The sequence below is a fragment of the Bombina bombina genome, chromosome 6, assembly GCF_027579735.1.
Source record: "Bombina bombina isolate aBomBom1 chromosome 6, aBomBom1.pri, whole genome shotgun sequence".
In the NCBI taxonomy this organism is placed as follows: Eukaryota; Metazoa; Chordata; class Amphibia; order Anura; family Bombinatoridae; genus Bombina; species Bombina bombina.
This window is the reverse complement of record NC_069504.1, coordinates 660,353,733-660,372,509: the sequence shown is the minus strand read 5'-3', so window position 1 is coordinate 660,372,509 and position 18,777 is coordinate 660,353,733. Positions and strand designations below refer to the sequence as shown.

General features: G+C 40.9%; 1 protein-coding gene across 1 annotated transcript in view; it reads left to right on the top strand.

Annotated features, from left to right (window-relative positions):
- The window catches only part of MAP1A (microtubule associated protein 1A), a 106,441-nt gene that overhangs the window by 28,590 nt on the left and 59,074 nt on the right, over positions 1-18,777 (top strand). The window contains exons 2-3 of the mRNA XM_053717730.1: positions 42-124; positions 18,540-18,680. The gene's annotated coding sequence lies outside the window, so the exon portion shown is untranslated. The remainder of the gene's footprint in view (positions 1-41; positions 125-18,539; positions 18,681-18,777) is intronic.

Below are 18,777 nucleotides of genomic sequence, written 5' to 3'. Positions count from 1 at the left end.
ATACTTAGTTTGTACAAATTTTTTTTTTTTTTCATTTGCAGGCCAAAGAACTCTCCAGCATCGCAGTGATGTCCTTGAATCAGTAATTCTAGTAAATCCCAATGAAGACAGTATTTTTAATGAGGTAATATTATTAATCTTTATGTTATAAAGAGTCAGCTCTTGGCTGTTTGTTGCAGATTATTTTAGAATGTTGAATAAATTATGCTGGTAATTAGCAGACAAGTATGTTTCAATTTAAAGGGCCATAATACCCAAATGTTTAAACACTTGAAAGTGATGCAGCATAGCTGTAAAAAGCTGACTAGAAAATATCACCTGGAAATCTCTATGTAAAAAAGAAAGATATTTTACCTCAGTAGCCACATCCCATTGTAAAGGACTTCTAAGTAGCAAATCAGTATGCCTGTCCCGGGACAGCTAAGGGAGTGAGCTTACGTGCACGCTCATATTATTTCCCTATTCATTTTAAGGAAGTTTACTATGAAATCTCATGAGAGTTAACTGAAATCTCATGAGATCACAGTAAAAGAGTTCATGACCTCAGCACTGCTGATGCTGATTGGCTGCTGTTCATTTCTTCATTTTATTTTTTTACCAGCTGCAGCTGAGTATAACTTTTTACACATAATTTACTCTGCTGAGCTGAGGAGATTGTGAGGTAAAATATCTTCCCTTTTTTACATAGAGATGTTCAGGTGATATTTTCCTGTCAGCTTTTTACAGTTATGCTGCATCAGTTTGAAGTGATTTAGCATATTAGTATTATGTCCCTTTAAATGAGGTATTTAAGGGAAATTGTAGTATAAAATTGTATCTCCTTTTTTATGTTCTCAACGCTCAATTTTCCCTGTTGGAGTGTATGAAATTGTTTACAAATACCCCCTTTTATTTTGTCACATGAAATATCTGCTTTTGCCTATTAATACCATCTATATTGAAAATATCAAAACGTTAGTACAGTTTTGGCTATAGAAAAGCTATGGCCTAGATTTAGAGTTTGGCGTTAACCGTCAAAAGCAGCGTTAAGGGGTCCTAACGCTGCTTTTTACCGCCCGCTGGTATTTAGAGTCAGGCAGGAAAGGGTCTACCGCTCACTTTCTTTCCGCGACTCATCTACCGCAGATCCCCTTACGTCAATTGCGTATCCTATGTTTTCAATGGGATAACGCTGGTATTTGGAGTCTTGGAACAAGTGAGCGGTAGAGCCACTACCGACAAGACTCCTACCGTCAAAAAAAGTCAGTAGTTAAGAGTTTTATGGGCTAACGCGGGAACATAAAGCTCTTAACTACTGTGCTATAAAGTAACACTAACACCCATAAACTACCTATGAACCCCTAAATCCAGGCCCCCCACATCGCCAACCCTATAATAATTTTTTTTAACCCCTAATCTTCTGACCGGACATCGCCGCCACCTACATTATAGCTATGAACCCCTAATCTGCTGCCCCTAACATCGCCGACACCTATATTATATTTATTACCCCTTAATCTGCCCCCCCCAATGTCGCCGCCACCTACCTACACTTATTAACCCCTAATCTGCCGACCGGACCTTGCCGCCAATATAATAAATGTAAATGATCGGAACAGCCAATAGAATGCAAGGTCAATCCGATTGGCTGATTGGATCAGCCAATCAGATTGAACTTCAATCTGATTGGCTGATTGAATCAGCCAATCAGATTTTTCTTACCTTAATTCCGATTGGCTGATAGAATCCTATCAGCCAATCGGAATTCGAGGGACGCCATCTTGGATGACGTCCCTTAAAGGAACAGTCATTCGTCGTTAGTACGTCGGTTGAAGAGGATGGCTCCGCGTCGGCTGGCTCGAAGATGGCTCCGCTCCGGATGGATGAAGATAGAAGACCCCGCTTGGATGAAGACTTCTACCGGATGGAGGACCTCTTCTTGCCCCGGTTGGATGAAGAATTCGGCTCGGCTGAGTGAAGACGACTCAAGGTAGGGAGATCTTCAGGGGGTTAGTGTTAGGTTTAATTAAGGGGGGGTTTGGGTGGGTTAGAGTAGGGGTATGTGGGTGGTGGGTTGTAATGTTGGTGGGGTATTGTATTTTTATTTACAGGTAAAAGAGCTGATTACTTTGGGGCAATGCCCCGCAAAAGGCCCTTTAAAGGGCTGGTAAAAGAGCTGATTACTTTGTAATTTAGAATAGGGTAGTGCATTTTATTATTTTAGGGGGCTTTTTTATTTTATTAGGGAGCATAGATTTGGTGTAATTAGTTTAAACTTCTTGTAAAAAAAAATTATTTTCTGTAATTTAGTGTTTGTTTTTTTTGTATTATAGATTAGTTTTTTTAATTGTATTTTAGTTTAGCTAATTGTAGTTAATTTATTTAATTAATTTATTGATAGTGTAGTGTTAGGTGTATTCCAGTTCCCCTTGTGATTTGAGATTTCCGAGATGTAGGGCGTTAGCTACTGATGAGTGTGTTAGGGGTATGAATATCCTGGAGCGTGGGGTCTGCCCTCTATTCCCACCTCTGGATTCTCAAGTATTGGTGTTATCGGTGAGCATGGGGAGGAGATATGACTCTCCGTTCGGGCCAGTTTGTCCCATGTTTGAAACACCCCTTCTATCAGGGGGTATTGTTTTATTAGGGGGGTTGACTAGCCATTGACACCCAGGCCAGGGATCCAATGTCCCCCCTTCGGAGTATTTTGTTGTCCAGCTGCACCCATGCTTTATTAGACGGGCAATGGCACCACTCAACCAGCCGCTGCAGATCTATGACTTTGCGGTAATCTTCTAGATGAGGAACACCAGCTCCTCCTCTGTCCCTTGGCAGATAAATCGTTTTCCGCCCAATTCTAGGTTTGAGTCCATTCCAGATATAGGACTCAGTGCCGCTTTGTATCTGATACAGAAGGTGTGAGGCAGTCACTACAGGGAGTGCAGAATTATTAGACAAATGAGTATTTTGACCACATCATCCTCTTTATGCATGTTGTCTTACTCCAAACTGTATAGGCTCAAAAGCCTACTACCAATTAAGCATATTAGGTGATGTGCATCTCTGTAATGAGAAGGGGTGTGGTCTAATGACATCAACACCCTATATCAGGTGTGCATAATTATTAGGCAACTTCCTTTCCTTTGGCAAAATGGGTCAATAGAAGGACTTGACAGGCTCAGAAAAGTCAAAAATAGTGAGATATCTTGCAGAGGGATGCAGCACTCTTAAAATTGCAAAGCTTCTGAAGCGTGATCATCGAACAATCAAGCGTTTCATTCAAAATAGTCAACAGGGTTGCAAGAAGCGTGTGGAAAAACCAAGGCGCAAAATAACTGCCCATGAACTGAGAAAAGTCAAGCGTGCAGCTGCCAAGATGCCACTTGCCACCAGTTTGGCCATATTTCAGAGCTGCAACATCACTGGAGTGCCCAAAAGCACAAGGTGTGCAATACTCAGAGTCATGGCCAAGGTAAGAAAGGCTGAAAGACGACCACCACTGAACAAGACACACAAGCTGAAACGTCAAGACTGGGCCAAGAAATATATCAAGACTGATTTTTCTAAGGTTTTATGGACTGATGAAATGAGAGTGAGTCTTGATGGGCCAGATGGATGGGCAGAGAGCTCCAGTCCGACTAAGACGCCAGCAAGGTGGAGGTGGAGTACTGGTTTGGGCTGGTATCATCAAAGATGAGCTTGTGGGGCCTTTTCGGGTTGAGGATGGAGTCAAGCTCAACTCCCAGTCCTACTGCCAGTTTCCGGAAGACACCTTCTTCAAGCAGTGGTACAGGAAGAAGTCTGCATCCTTCAAGAAAAACATGATTTTCATGCAGGACAATGCTCCATCACACGCGTCCAAGTACTCCACAGCGTGGCTGGCAAGAAAGGGTATAAAAGAAGAAAATCTAATGACATGGCCTCCTTGTTCACCTGATCTGAACCCCATTGAGAACCTGTGGTCCATCATCAAATGTGAGATTTACAAGGAGGGAAAACAGTACACCTCTCTGAACAGTGTCTGGGAGGCTGTGGTTGCTGCTGCACGCAATGTTGATGGTGAACTGATCAAAACACTGACAGAATCCATGGATGGCAGGCTTTTGAGTGTCCTTGCAAAGAAAGGTGGCTATATTGGTCACTGATTTGTTTTTGTTTTGTTTTTGAATGTCAGAAATGTATATTTGTGAATGTTGAGATGTTATATTGGTTTCACTGGTAAAAATAAATAATTGAAATGGGTATATATTTGTTTTTTGTTAAGTTGCCTAATAATTATGCACAGTAATAGTCACCTGCACACACAGATATCCCCCTAAAATAGCTATAACTAAAAACAAACTAAAAACTACTTCCAAAACTATTCAGCTTTGATATTAATGAGTTTTTTGGGTTCATTGAGAATATGGTTGTTGTTCAATAATAAAATTAATCCTCAAAAATACAACTTGCCTAATAATTCTGCACTCCCTGTATGGGGATTGTTTGTAGAATCAAAAAACACTATTCTTTTAACTCTCCCACAGACCAGATAAAAGTATGCATTTCATAAGACAACCTTAAAGTGATAGTAAATTTCAGAATTTAAAAATGTTGCAATGAAATATATATTAGTGTACAAGCAAAATGGCATAATTATTTAAAAATAAAAAGTGTGTGTATATATATATATATATATTTATAATACAATATTTATAATCCTAATTGGTATCTTCTGTTCCTCCAACACCCTTCATTTCCTCTTTTGGCTGGGCTGTGACATAGAGAGCAGTTCCATACACTCTCTACATAGGCTTACTTAGGGCTTTTAAAGGGCTGAACTTCGAGAATGTCATATGACACACACACTGATTGGATGTTCGTTAGAATTGTCATTAAAAAATAAAATAGTTCATCCCAGTGTGCTGGCAATAGAAACATTCCAATGCAATAGAAACATTACTATAGTCATGGATTTAGTCCTTTTCACAAATAGATTTAAAAACCAAAAGGTAACCATATACTATTTTAATGGCAAAGATTACATATATGGCATTTAATGAGCTAAAGTTTGCCATCACTTTAAGTATAATAAAATTCCACAAAAGATAAATATAAAAGTGCTATATTGTCTAGGGGTGCATTGGGAAGGTCATTGTGGATGTGTTTACAGGAGAGATATAAGTGCATATGGCTATGTGTAAGAGTAGGGGAGTGCCTGGAGGTATGCATAAAAGGTTGTAAGAGTGCCTACAAGTAACAGTGGGAGAATGTGTGACGAATGTGTGTAAGAGTAGACAATCTTCCTGGGGTATGCAGAAGGATGGGGAATGGGTTTTTGTTCACTCTTTTTCCAACCCTTGCATTGATCTTATAAAGAAAGTTTTTATGACCCAAATATGTACACTGGCCTAGATTTGGAGTTTGGCGGTAAAAGGGCTGTTAACGCTCCGCGGGCTTTTTTCTGGCCGCACCATAAATTTAACTCTGGTATCGAGAGTTTAAACAAATGCTGCGTTAGGCTCCAAAAAAGGAGCGTAGAGCATTTTTACCGCAAATGCAACTCTCGATACCAGAGTTGCTTACGGACGCGGCCGGCCTCAAAAACGTGCTCGTGCACGATTCTCCCATAGGAAACAATGGGGCTGTTTGAGCTGAAAAAAAACCTAACACCTGCAAAAAAGCAGCGTTCAGCTCCTAACGCAGCCCCATTGTTTCCTATGGGGAAACACTTCCTACGTCTGCACCTAACACTCTAACATGTACCCCGAGTCTAAACACCCCTAACCTTACACTTATTAACCCCTAATCTGCCGCCCCCGCTATCGCTGACACCTGCATATTTTTTTTAACCCCTAATCTGCCGCTCCGTAAACCGCCGCAACCTACGTTATCCCTATGTACCCCTAATCTGCTGCCCTAACATCGCCGACCCCTATATTATATTTATTAACCCCTAATCTGCCCCCCTCAACGTCGCCGACACCTGCCTACACTTATTAACCCCTAATCTGCCGAGCGGACCTGAGCGCTACTATAATAAAGTTATTAACCCCTAACCCGCCTCACTAACCCTATCATAAATAGTATTAACCCCTAATCTGCCCTCCCTAACATCGCCGACACCTACCTTCAATTATTAACCCCTAATCTGCCGAGCGGACCTCACCGCTACTATAATAAATGTATTAACCCCTAAAGCTAAGTCTAACCCTAATACTAACACCCCCCTAAGTTAAATATAATTTACATCTAACGAAATAAATTAACTCTTATTAAATAACTTATTCCTATTTAAAGCTAAATACTTACCTGTAAAATAAATCCTAATATAGCTACAATATAAATTATAATTATATTATAGCTATTTTAGGATTAATATTTATTTTACAGGCAACTTTTTAATTATTTTAACCAGGTACAATAGCTATTAAATAGTTAATAACTATTTAATAGTTACCTAGTTAAAATAATAACAAATTTACCTGTAAAATAAATCCTAACCTAAGATATAATTAAACCTAACACTACCCTATCAATAAATTAATTAAATAAACTACCTACAATTACCTACAATTAACCTAACACTACACTATCAATAAATTAATTAAACACAATTCCTACAAATAAATACAATTAAATAAACTAGCTAAAGTACAAAAAATAAAAAAGAACTAAGTTACAAAAAATAATAAAATATTTACAAACATAAGAAAAATATTACAACAATTTTAAACTAATTACACCTACTCTAAGCCCCCTAATAAAATAACAAAGACCCCCAAATTAAAAAATTCCCTACCCTATTCTAAATTAAAAAAGTTACAAGCTCTTTTACCTTACCAGCCCTGAACAGGGCCCTTTGCGGGGCATGCCCCAAGGATTTCAGCTCTTTTGCCTGTAAAAAAAAACATACCATACCCCCCCCCAACATTACAACCCACCACCCACATACCCCTAATCTAACCCAAACCCCCCTTAAATAAACCTAGCACTAAGCCCCTGAAGATCTTCCTACCTTGTCTTCACCATACCAGGTTCACCGATCCGTCCTGGCTCCAACATCTTCATCCAACCCAAGCGGGGGTTGGCGATCCATCATCCGGTGCTGAAGAGGTCCAGAAGAGGCTCCAAAGTCTTCCTCCTATCCGGCAAGAAGAGGACATCCGGACCGGCAAACATCTTCTCCAAGCGGCATCTTCAATCTTCTTCCATCCGGTGCGGAGCGGGTCCATCTTGAAGCAGGCAACGCGGATCCATCCTCTTCTTCCGTTGTCTCCCGACGAATGACGGTTCCTTTAAGGGACGTCATCCAAGATGGCGTCCCTCGAATTCCGATTGGCTGATAGGATTCTATCAGCCAATCGGAATTAAGGTAGGAATTTTCTGATTGGCTGATGTAATCAGCCAATCAGAATCAAGTTCAATCCGATTGGCTGATCCAATCAGCCAATCAGATTGAGCTCGCATTCTATTGGCTGTTCCGATCAGCCAATAGAATGCGAGCTCAATCTGATTGGCTGATTGGATCAGCCAATCGGATTGAACTTGATTCTGATTGGCTGATTACATCAGCCAATCAGAAAATTCCTACCTTAATTCCGATTGGCTGATAGAATCCTATCAGCCAATCGGAATTCGAGGGACGCCATCTTGGATGACGTCCCTTAAAGGAACAGTCATTCGTCGGGAGACAACGGAAGAAGAGGATGGATCCGCGTCGCCTGCTTCAAGATGGACCCGCTCCGCACCGGATGGAAGAAGATTGAAGATGCCGCTTGGAGAAGATGTTTGCCGGTCCGGATGTCCTCTTCTTGCCGGATAGGAGGAAGACTTTGGAGCCTCTTCTGCACCTCTTCAGCACCGGATGATGGATCGCCAACCCCCGCTTGGGTTGGATGAAGATGTTGGAGCCAGGACGGATCGGTGAACCTGGTATGGTGAAGACAAGGTAGGAAGATCTTCAGGGGCTTAGTGTTAGGTTTATTTAAGGGGGGTTTGGGTTAGATTAGGGGTATGTGGGTGGTGGGTTGTAATGTTGGGGGGGGGGGGTATGGTATGTTTTTTTTTACAGGCAAAAGAGCTGAAATCCTTGGGGCATGCCCCGCAAAGGGCCCTGTTCAGGGCTGGTAAGGTAAAAGAGCTTGTAACTTTTTTAATTTAGAATAGGGTAGGGAATTTTTTATTTTGGGGGTCTTTGTTATTTTATTAGGGGGCTTAGAGTAGGTGTAATTAGTTTAAAATTGTTGTAATATTTTTCTTATGTTTGTAAATATTTTATTATTTTTTGTAACTTAGTTCTTTTTTATTTTTTGTACTTTAGCTAGTTTATTTAATTGTATTTATTTGTAGGAATTGTGTTTAATTAATTTATTGATAGTGTAGTGTTAGGTTAATTGTAGGTAATTGTAGGTAGTTTATTTAATTAATTTATTGATAGGGTAGTGTTAGGTTTAATTATATCTTAGGTTAGGATTTATTTTACAGGTAAATTTGTTATTATTTTAACTAGGTAACTATTAAATAGTTCTTAACTATTTAATAGCTATTGTACCTGGTTAAAATAATTAAAAAGTTGCCTGTAAAATAAATATTAATCCTAAAATAGCTATAATATAATTATAATTTATATTGTAGCTATATAAGGATTTATTTTACAGGTAAGTATTTAGCTTTAAATAGGAATAAGTTATTTAATAAGAGTTAATTTATTTCGTTAGATGTAAATTATATTTAACTTAGGGGGGTGTTAGTATTAGGGTTAGACTTAGCTTTAGGGGTTAATACATTTATTATAGTAGCGGTGAGGTCCGCTCGGCAGATTAGGGGTTAATAATTGAAGTTAGGTGTCGGCGATGTTAGGGAGGGCAGATTAGGGGTTAATACTATTTATGATAGGGTTAGTGAGGCGGGTTAGGGGTTAATAACTTTATTATAGTAGCGCTCAGGTCCGCTCGGCAGATTAGGGGTTAATAAGTGTAGGCAGGTGTCGGCGACGTTGAGGGGGGCAGATTAGGGGTTAATAAATATAATATAGGGGTCGGCGGTGTTAGGGGTAGCAGATTAGTGGTACATAGGGATAACGTAGGTGGCGGCGCTTTGCGGTCGGAAGATTAGGGGTTAATTATTTTAAGTAGCTGGCGGCGACGTTGTGGGGGGCAGGTTAGGGGTTAATAAATGTAATACAGGGGTCGGCGGGGTTAGGGGCAGCAGATTAGGGGTACATAAGTATAACGTAGGTGGCGGTCGGCAGATTAGGGGTTAAAAATTTTAATCGAGTGGCGGCGATGTGGGGGGAGCTCGGTTTAGGGGTATATAGGTAGTTTATGGGTGTTAGTGTACTTTAGGGTACAGTAGTTAAGAGCTTTATGAACCGGCGTTAGCCAGAAAGCTCTTAACTCCTGATATTTTCAGGCGGCTGGAATTTTGTCATTAGAGCTCTAACGCTCACTTCAGAAACGACTCTAAATACCGGCGTTAGAAAGATCCCATTGAAAAGATAGGATACGCAAATGGCGTAGGGGGATCTGCGGTATTGAAAAGTCGCGGCTGAAAAGTGAGCGTTAGACCCTTTAATCACTGACTCCAAATACCAGCGGGCGGCCAAAACCAGCGTTAGGAGCCTCTAACGCTGGTTTTGACGGCTACCGCCGAACTCCAAATCTAGGCCACTGTGTGCAGAATTATTTGGCAAATGAGTATTTTGACCACATCATCCTCTTTATGCATGTTGTCTTACTCCAAGCTGTATAGGCTCGAAAGCCTACTACCAATTAAGCATATTAGGTGATGTGCATCTCTGTAATGAGAAGGGGTGTGGTCTAATGACATCAACACCCTATATCAGGTGTGCATAATTATTAGGCAACTTCCTTTCCTTTGGCAAAATGGGTCAAAAGAAGGACTTGACAGGCTCAGAAAAGTCAAAAATAGTGAGATATCTTGCAGAGGGATGCAGCACTCTTAAAATTGCAAAGCTTCTGAAGCGTGATCATCGAGCAATCAAGCGTTTCATTCAAAATAGTCAACAGGGTTGCAAGAAGCGTGTGGAAAAACCAAGGCGCAAAATAACTGCCCATGAACTGAGAAAAGTCAAGCGTGCAGCTGCCAAGAAGGTGTGCAATACTCAGAGACATGGCCAAGGTAAGAGAGGCTGAAAGACGACCACCACTGAACAAGACACACAAGCTGAAACGTCAAGACTGGGCCAAGAAATATCTCAAGACTGATTTTTCTAAGGTTTTATGGACTGATGAAATGAGAGTGAGTCTTGATGGGCCAGATGGATGGGCCCGTGGCTGGATTGGTAAAGGGCAGAGAGCTCCAGTCCGACTCAGATGCCAGCAAGGTGGAGGTGGAGTACTGGTTTGGGCTGGTATCTTCAAAGATGAGCTTGTGGGGCCTTTTCGGGTTGAGGATGGAGTCAAGCTCAACTCCCAGTCTTACTGCCAGTTTCTGGAAGACACCTTCTTCAAGCAGTGGTACAGGAAGAAGTCTGCATCCTTCAAGAAAAACATGATTTTCATGCCGGACAATGCTCCATCACACGCGTCCAAGTACTCCACAGCGTGGCTGGCAAGAATGGGTATAAAAGAAGAAAATCTAATGACATGGCCTCCTTGTTCACCTGATCTGAACCCCATTGAGAACCTGTGGTCCATCATCAAATGTGAGATTTACAAGGAGGGAAAACAGTACACCTCTCTGAACAGTGTCTGGGAGGCTGTGGTTGCTGCTGCACGCAATGTTGATGGTGAACTGATCAAAACACTGACAGAATCCATGGATGGCAGGCTTTTGAGTGTCCTTGCAAAGAAAGGTGGCTATATTGGTCACTGATTTGTTTTTGTTTTGTTTTGAATGTCAGAAATGTATATTTGTGAATGTTGAGATGTTATATTGGTTTCACTGGTAAAAATAAATAATTGAAATGGGTATATATTTGTTTTTTGTTAAGTTGCCTAATAATTATGCACAGTAATAGTCACCTGCACACACAGATATCCCCCTAAAATAGCTATAACTAAAAACAAACTAAAAACTACTTCCAAAACTATTCAGCTTTGATATTAATGAGTTTTTTGGGTTCATTGAGAATATGGTTGTTGTTCAATAATAAAATTAATCCTCAAAAATACAACTTGCCTAATAATTCTGCACTCCCTGTATGGGGATTGTTTGTAGAATCAAAAAACACTATTCTTTTAACTCTCCCACAGACCAGATAAAAGTATGCATTTCATAAGACAACCTTAAAGTGATAGTAAATTTCAGAATTTAAAAATGTTGCAATGAAATATATATTAGTGTACAAGCAAAATGGCATAATTATTTAAAAATAAAAAGTGTGTATATATATATATATATATATATTTATAATACAATATTTATAATCCTAATTGGTATCTTCTGTTCCTCCAACACCCTTCATTTCCTCTTTTGGCTGGGCTGTGACATAGAGAGCAGTTCCATACACTCTCTATATAGGCTTACTTAATTGAAATGGGTATATATTTGTTTTTTGTTAAGTTGCCTAATAATTATGCACAATAATAGTCACCTGCACACACAGATTTCCCCCTAAAATAGCTATAACTAAAAACAAACTAAAAACTACTTCCAAAACTATTCAGCTTTGATATTAATGAGTTTTTTGGGTTCATTGAGAACATGGTTGTTGTTCAATAATAAAATTAATCCTCAAAAATACAACTTGCCTAATAATTCTGCACTCCCTGTATAGCTTGTTGGGGAGTAGTGAGACTAGTGCTATTTAAAGGGACAGTCTAGTATAAATTAAACTTTCATTATTCAGATAGGACTTTTAATTTTAATCAACTTTCCAATTTACTTTTATCATCAAATTTGCTTTTTTTCTCTTAGTATTCGTAGTTTAAACTAAACATAGGTAGGCTCATATGCTAATTTCTAAGCCTTTGAGGGCTGCCTCTTATCACATGCTTTTTAAATCTCTTTTCAACACAAAGAGACAGACAGTGCACGTGGGCCATATAGATAACACTGTGTTCAGGCACCGAAAGTTATTTAAGATTTAGCACAAAACAATGCTAAATTTAAGACAATAGATAATAAACAGTCACAGTCATGTGATCAGGGGGCTGGAAGAAGGTTCCAAGGTAATCACAGAGGTAAAAAGTGTATTAATATAACTGTGTTGGTTATGCAAAACTGGTGAATGGGTAATAAAGGGATTATCTATCTTTTAAAACAATAACAATTCTATGGTAGACTGTCCCTTTAAAGCTATATGCGCATGAATATGATGTCATTATTTGAAATTGGAAGGTTCAAAGATAAACAGAAAGCATAAAGAAAAACATAATTTATGCTTACCTGATAAATTTATTTCTCTTGTAGTGTGTTCAGTCCACGGGTCATCCATTACTTATGGGATATATTCTCCTTCCCAACAGGAATTTGCAAGAGGATCACCCAAGCAGAGCTGCTATATAGCTCCTCCCCTCACATGTCATATCCAGTCATTCGACCGAAACAAGACGAGAAAGGAGAAACTATAGGGTGCAGTGGTGACTGGAGTTTTAATTTAAATTTAGAACTGCCTCAAAAAGACAGGTCGGGCCGTGGACTGAACACACTACAAGAGAAATAAATTTATCAGGTAAGCATAAATTATGTTTTCTCTTGTTAAGTGTGTTCAGTCCACGGGTCATCCATTACTTATGGGATACCAATACCAAAGCTAAAGTACACGGATGATGGGAGGGACAAGGCAGGAACATTAAACAGAAGGAACCACTGCCTGTAGAACCTTTCTCCCAAAAACAGCCTCCGAAGAAGCAAAAGTGTCAAATTTGTAAAATTTTGAAAAGGTATGAAGTGAAGACCAAGTTGCAGCCTTGCAAATCTGTTCAACAGAGGCCTCATTCTTAAAGGCCTAGGTGGAAGCCACAGCTCTAGTGGAATGAGCTGTAATTCTTTCAGGGGGCTGCTGTCCAGCAGTCTCATAGGCTAAACGAATTATGCTACGAAGCCAAAAAGACAGAGAGGTGGCCGAAGCCTTTTGACCTCTCCTCTGTCCAGAATAAACGACAAACAGAGAAGAAGTTTGCCGAAAATCTTTAGTTGCCTGTAAGTAGAACTTCAGGGCACGGACTACATCCAGATTATGCAAAAGACTTCCTTCTTTGAAGAAGGATTAGGACATAATGATGGAACAACAATCTCTTGATTGATATTCCTGTTAGAAACTACCTTAGGTAAAAACCCAGGTTTAGTACGCAGAACTACCTTGTCTGAATGAAAGATCAGATAAGGAGAATCACAATGTAAGGCAGATAACTCAGAGACTCTTCGAGCCGAGGAAATAGCCATCAAAAACAGAACTTTCCAAGATAACAGCTTAATATCAATGGAATGAAGGGGTTCAAACGGAACACCTTGAAGAACTTTAAGAACTAAGTTTAAGCTCCACGGCGGAGCAACAGTCTTAAACACAGGCTTAATCCTAGCTAAAGCCTGACAAAAAGCCTGAACGTCTGGAACTTCTGCCAGGCGTTTGTGTAAAAGAATAGACAGAGCAGAAATCTGTCCCTTTAACGAACTAGCAGATAAACCCTTTTCTAAACCCTCTTGTAGAAAAGACAATATCCTAGGAATCCTGACCTTACTCCATGAGTAACTCTTGGATTCACACCAATATAAATATTTACGCCATATCTTATGGTAAATTTTTCTGGTAACTGGTTTCCGAGCCTGTATTAAAGTATCAATAACCGACTCCGAGAAACCACGCTTTGATAGAATCAGGCATTCAATCTCCATGCAGTCAGCCTCAGAGAAATTAGGCTTGGATGGTTGAAAGGACCCTGAATTAGAAGGTCCTGCCTCAGAGATAGAGACCATGGTGGACAGGACGACATGTCCACTAGGTCTGCATACCAGGTCCTGCGTGGCCACGCAGGCGCTATCAAAATCACCGATGCTCTCTCCTGTTTGATCCTGGCAATCAATCGAGGCAGCAACGGAAACGGAGGAAACACATAAGCCATCTTGAAACCCCAAGGGGCTGCTAGAGCATCTATCAGCACCGCTCCCGGGTCCCTGGATCTGGATCCGTAACAAGGAAGCTTGGCGTTCTGGCGAGACGCCATGAGATCCAGTTCTGGTTTGCCCCAACGATGAATCAGTTGAGCAAAGACCTCCGGATGAAGTTCCCACTCCCCCGGATGAAAAGTCTGGCGACTTAGAAAGTCCGCCTCCCAGTTCTCCATGCCTGGGATGTGGATCGCTGACAGGTGGCAAGAGTGAGACTCTGCCCAGCGAATTATCTTGGAGACTTCTAACATCGCTAGGGAACTCCTGGTTCCCCCTTGATGGTTGATGTAAGCCACAGTCGTGATGTTGTCCGACTGAAATCTGATGAACCTCAGTGTTGCTAACTGAGGCCAAGCTAGAAGAGCATTGAATATTGCTCTTAATTCCAGAATATTTATTGGGAGGAGTTTCTCCTCCTGAGTCCATGATCCCTGAGCCTTCAGGGAGTTCCAGACTGCACCCCAGCCTAGTAGGCTGGCATCTGTTGTTACAATCGTCCAATCTGGCCTGCGAAAAGTCATTCCTTTGGACAGATGAACCCGCGACAACCACCATAGAAGAGAATATCTGGCCTCCTGGTCCAGATTCAGTAGAGGGGACAGATCTGAATAATCCCCATTCCACTGACTTAGCATGCATAATTGCAGCGGTCTGAGATGCAGGCGCGCAAATGGCACTATGTCCATTGCCGCGACCATTAAGCCGATTACTTCCATGCACTGAGCTACTGATGGCCTTGGAATGGAATGAAGGACACGGCAAGCATTTAGAATCTTTGATAACCTGGACTCCGTCAGGTAAATCTTCATCTCTACAGAATCTATCAGAGTCCCTAGAAAAGGAACCCTTGTGAGTGGTAACAGAGAACTCTTTTCCACGTTCACTTTCCACCCATGCGACCTCAGAAATGCAAGAACTATCTCTGTATGAGACTTTGCATTTTGAAAACTCGACACTTGTATCAGAATGTCGTCTAGGTACGGAGCCACCGCTATGCCTCGCGGTCTTAGTACCGCCAGAAGTGAGCCCAGAACCTTTGTAAAAATTCTCGGGGCCGTAGCTAACCCGAAGGGAAGAGCTACAAACTGGTAATGCCTGTCTAGAAAGGCAAACCTTAGGTACCGATAATGGTCTTTGTGAATCGGTATGTGAAGGTAGGCATCCTTTAAGTCCACTGTGGTCATATACTGACCCTCTTGGATCATGGGTAGGATGGTTCGAATAGTTTCCATTTTGAACGATGGAACCCTTAGGAACTTGTTTAAGATCTTTAGGTCCAAGATTGGTCTGAAGGTTCCCTCTTTTTTGGGAACCACAAACAGATTTGAGTAAAACCCTTGCCCTTGTTCCGTTCGCGGAACAGGGTGGATCACTCCCATTACTAAGAGGTCTTGTACACATTGCAGAAATGCCACTTTCTTTATTAGGTTTGTTGATAACCTTGACAGATGAAATCTCCCTTGTGGAGGAGAAGCTTTGAAGTCCAGAAGGTATCCCTGAGATATGATCTCCAACGTCCAGGGATCCTGGACATCTCTTGTCCAAGCCTGGGCGAAGAGAGAGAGTCTGCCCCCCACTAGATCCGTTTCCGGATAGGGGGCCCTTCCTTCATGCTGTCTTAGGGGCAGAAGTAGGCTTTCTGGCCTGCTTGCCCTTGTTCCAGGACTGGTTGCTTTTCCAACCCTGTCTGTAACGAGCAGCAGTTCCTTCCTGTTTTGGAGCGGAGGAAGTTGATGCTGCTCCTGCCTTGAAATTACGAAAGGCACGAAAATTAGACTGTTTGGCCTTTGATTTGGCCCTATCCTGAGGAAGGGAGTGACCCTTACCTCCAGTAATGTCAGCAATAATTTCTTTCAAGCCGGGCCCGAATAAGGTTTGCCCTTTGAAAGGAATATTAAGCAATTTAGATTTAGAAGTCACATCTGCTGACCAGGATTTAAGCCATAGCGCTCTGCGCGCCTGGATGGCAAAACCGGAGTTCTTAGCCGTTAGTTTGGTTAAGTGCACAACGGCGTCTGAAACAAATGCATTAGCTAGCTTAAGTGCTCTAAGCTTGTTCATGATCTCATCCAATGGTGCTGTGCGAATAGCCTCTTCTAGAGACTCAAACCAGAAAGCCGCCGCAGCAGTGACGGGCGCAATGCATGCAAGGGGCTGTAATATAAAACCTTGTTGAACAAACATTTTCTTAAGGTAACCTTCTAATTTTTTATCCATTGGATCTGAGAAAGCACAACTATCCTCCACTGGGATAGTGGTGCGCTTAGCTAAAGTAGAAACTGCTCCCTCCACCTTAGGGACCGTCTGCCATAAGTCTCGTGTGGTAGCGTCTATTGGGAACATTTTTCTAAATATCGGAGGAGGGGAAAAGGGCACACCGGGTCTATCCCACTCCTTGCTAATAATCTCTGTAAGCCTTTTAGGTATAGGAAAAACGTCAGTACACACCGGCACCGCATAGTATTTATCCAGCCTACATAACTTCTCTGGGATTGCGACCGTGTCACAATCATTCAGAGCCGCTAACACCTCCCCTAGCAATACACAGAGGTTCTCAAGCTTAAATTTAAAATTTGAAATTTCTGAATCCGGTCTCCCTGGATCAGATCCGTCACCCACAGAATGAAGCTCTCCGTCCTCATGTTCTGCAAATTGTGACGCAGTATCAGACATGGCTCTCGTGTCATCAGCGCGCTCTGTCCTTAACCCAGAGCTATCGCGCTTGCCTCTTAACTCAGGCAAATTAGATAATACTTCTTTCATAACATTAGCCATATCTTGCAAAGTGATTTGTAAGGGCCTTGATGTACTTGGCGCCACAACATCACGCACCTCCTGAGCGGGAGGCGCAGGTACTGACACATGAGGAGAGTTAGGCGGCATAACTTCCCCCTCGATGTCTGGTGATAATTTCTTTACCGGTAAAGACTGACCTTTATTTAAAGTAATATCAATACAATTGGTACACATATTTCTATTGGGCTCCACATTGGCTTTTAAACATAATGAACAAGCAGATTTATCTGTATCAGACATGTTTAAACAGACTAGCAATGAGGCTAGCAAGCTTGGAAATTACTTTCAGAAAATTTTCAAGCAAAGTAAAAACGCTGCTGCGCTTTTAAAAACACCAAAAAAACAATTACAGTTGAAATAACAATGAACTAATTCAGTTATAGCAACCAAATCTTTACATTAAATGTATGAAATTAGCAGAGTATTGCACCCACTAGCAAAAGGATGATTAACCCCTTAATACTCAAAAACGGATAATCAAATTAACAGTTAACGTTTTTATCACAGTCAAACACACTGTCACAGGTCTGCTGTGACTGATTACCTCCCTCAAATATAAATTTTGAAGACCCCTGAGCTCTCTGGAGACGTCCTGGATCAAGGAGGAAGAAACAGGAAGACTATGATTGAATTTTAACTGCGCAACAAGGCGCTAACAAAAAGCCCCTCCCACTCATATTACAACAGTGGGAGACCAGCTATAACGGTTTCTATGCAGAAAAATACGTTAGCCATGTGGAAAAAATCATGCCCCAAGAGATTTATCACCAAAGTACCTCACAAAACGATTAACATGCCAGTAAACGTTGTAAAAAACAACATTTCAGATGTTGTGTAAAGTTATCACTAAGCCTGCTACCAGTCGCTTCTACTGCAGTTAAGGCTCATACATTATTTCAGTATTAACAGTATTTTTTCAGTCAAATTCTAGTCCCTAGAAAATAACTCTACTGTGCATACATTTACCAGCCTGATACCAGTCGCTACTACTGCATTTTAGGCTGTACTTACATCATATGGGTATCGGCAGTGTTTTCTTAGTCAATTCCATTCCTAGAAAATATTTTACTGCACATACCTCATTTGCAGGGGACCCCGCATGCTATTCCCTTTTCTGAAGTTACCCCACTCCTCAGAATGTGCGAGAACAGCCAGTGGATCTTAGTTACGTCTGCTAAGATCATAGAAAACGCAGGCAGATTCTTCTTCTAAATACTGCCTGAGAGAAAAAACAGCACACTCCGGTGCCATTTAAAATAAAAAACTTTTGATTGAAGAATAATTAAGTAAAAAACTCCAACTCCTCTCACAACCTCCTTCTTTGTTGAGACTTGCAAGAGAATGACTGGATATGACATGTGAGGGGAGGAGCTATATAGCAGCTCTGCTTGGGTGATCCTCTTGCAACTTCCTGTTGGGAAGGAGAATATATCCCATAAGTAATGGATGACCCGTGGACTGAACACACTTAACAAGAGAAATACAGCATAGCCTTGCATTAAGGTGCCATATACTAGGTTGGGAAATTAACTGATCAAGTTTAGGTTCTGCTTTATATTTTTAAATAAATGTTGTCCTTTATTATTTTCTTTAATCAAGAATAACAAGAATAATGCAAAATGGGGAAATATTTAAAATATGTGATCTTTATATGACCTACCTTATTTCATTGTTCTGTTGCTCAACTAAATGTTCATTTGTGTTACTAGGTACGTTCATTAATTACAGATCCAGCTGCCCATAAGCTCCTTATTCTTAGTGGACAGTGCTCAGATCCAGAAGGAGATTTGATCCTACAGTCTGGTACCTTTACCTTCCGTAGATTTGAAGAGGCATTCACTGACCCAGAGGTAAGTTTCCCTAAATAATTTTACAATTTCACATTTATACATGAAAATAAATATTCATAAAAATCTTGTAGTTATTCACCCATTGTGTGAAATCAAA